Genomic DNA, 2531 nt, shown 5'->3' on the forward strand with positions numbered 1-2531 from the left:
GCTAAGGTAGCTAGAAGAGAGGGAACGACAACAATGGTTGTTGGTTTTTCAATCACTAATTCCTCAACGGGATCAATTATATTCTCAAACATGGGTTCAACAAGGCTTCTACCATCCTGGGATCCCCTGAGAGTCATTATTGGTTTTTTGTTCCCTGTTTTCCTGAGGAGACTGTATCTCTATGGAAGGGGAGGGTTCCAAAATGGTTGCGGACGAATCCACATAATGTTCTTTAATATTTTTAGGCTCTCAAAAAGGTTCCAAAATAACAGTAGAAATGGAATCAGTAGGAGAGGTTGGAGGTACAGGTGATGTCATTTGTTTAGGAGAGTCCTTTGAACAACCTGCAATAGCTTCTAGGTCTATTAAATTCAAAAAGCTTTCCAAGACCTCCAAGACGTGGGTTGCTTCTACTTCATGTTCTTGAGGGGGATATTACTTGTGAGTTTGAGGTTCAGCACCTTCCAACAACTATTCTACAACTTTTATGGAGTCCCGGGGTTTGGCCAACCTTGCTGACCTTCTTTTTTAGGGAAAAGAGACCAAAATAAAGGTCGCCCTCTTTTCTGCCCTTGTGAATTATTGAGAAGCAAGGGTATTTGAAGTTTCTTCCATCTTGAAATCCTCAGTTTCTTCAAGTTCTCCTGATTTCTTATCATCAACTAAGATATGTTAGGGTTCTTCGTTGGGTGCTTCTTCTCTTCGAAAAGTTTCTAGGATTCCCAAGAATTCCTCCCAATTAAACTATGATTGGTTCAGGTTTTTGACAATTATCAATTTTATCAATCCATGGTGGCTCACCATCGAAGGCTGATCCTTGGACCTTCTAAGTCTCACAGAAATTTCAAGTAGAAGTGAACTCAGAAAATAGGGCAAGTTCAAAGTACCTTTTGTCTTAATGTTGTCAAAAACTTTAGGTTTCGCCCCCTTACCATATCGTAGCGTTTGTGGCATGTGATTTATCTTTGGACCACTCCTACTAGTTCCTTCCATGGTTCCATCAATGAAGTAGGGTTGTAGCCCTTTCCTTTTCTTACTAACTCTTCCCCATAGTTTAGAAATAGAGATGTTGCACTCTATAATGGAGTGTGCATTTCAAACCATTTCTCACCTTCCGAAGGTAGGCCTGTTGCTTCAGCTAGTAATTTTGCATTCACCTGAATTTGTCTACCTTTGATTGTCGTCATTCCATCGTTCAAGTTCCTTATGAATTCTAAGGCCACTTCACCATCAAAACCCTGCAACCGGAGGAAGTATTATGTCCATCCCACCTGATCGAAAATGTTTCGTTCCTGTTCTGAAACCCGCAATTGTATAGGTTCGCTGCGAATTGAGTGACGACCCATTTTCGTCATCTCTGCAAGGAGAAATCTTGGAATAAACTAGAGACAACAGGCTTTAACAAATCCAGGGTCAAAACACTGTGAAGTGAAACTTCAAAATACCATAATATGCAATGATTATTTCAGAGTTTACAAATAGCTGTTATATTTTTAATATTTTAACCAACACCCCCCCACCCCCCGAGGTAATTAAAGGTCATCCTCGACCATTTATTATAATTGGTTTGGAAAATAATCGACATGACTTATGGAGATAGGATCACATTTATTTAACATGATTAACCACCAGGAAAAAAGAAATAATGGTGAGGCATGCGACTCACTTATTGGAGGGATTAATCATAGATTTTGCTGATGAAATGGGATATTTGTGACACCCAAGGTATATAGAAAAAAATGAAATAGTGTGTGGAAGATACCTTTAAGCTCCAACCATGGGTAAAATGAGTTTACAGAAAGACCACCTTTGGAAGAAAAAGGTAAAAGAGATTTAAATTTTTTCATTGAAAGATTGCCTTTAGTGGAAACACAAAAAGGGATTCAAAGTAGATTTTTCTACTTCCTAAAGATTTATATTCCTAATATGTAGAATAAGAAGTAATTATTGATACACATTCATCGTTACCACCTTTCAAGAAAAAAATAAGCTCCTTTAGTAATTCATTTATTTCCTATGTTATGATTAAGTGAAAGAAAAATGGCTTGTTTTCCTTAATGGTAATTTGAAATGTACTCCAATACCACAGGCATGTCCTCTACTACTAGTAGGCATCTATAGCCTTGACATGGTTTCCTTTTAACCCAATGATTTTCCATTATCCCATTTCACCTCTTTAAAAAAAATTCACGTAATTTTAGTGTTTCTTTAATTATTGACAAAAGGCCATTATTTTGGCATGGTAACCAGCTGATAACAATGCCATTCACTAGAAATAATGGGATGAACAAGCCAACTCGTGATGATACCTCTTGTCCTATGATCTAATGATCAAAGGCCATTACCCTGGCTTGGTGACCAGAGTGGTAATGTCGCCACATTAGATCCTATGATCATGGTAGGTCGGCTCGCGATGAGACCTCCTATCCTTTGTCCATTTTATTCCTTTATTGCCTTAAGATGATAAGAGATTAGTAAATGGGGTGGATTATCAAGTCCTTAAGAGTTAAGGACAGTGTAAAAAGTATCAC

Source organism: Pinus tabuliformis, chromosome X, assembly GCF_031772625.1.
Source record: "Pinus tabuliformis cultivar Carrire ecotype Pingquan chromosome X, CPIR1, whole genome shotgun sequence".
NCBI classification, from domain to species: Eukaryota; Viridiplantae; Streptophyta; class Pinopsida; order Pinales; family Pinaceae; genus Pinus; species Pinus tabuliformis.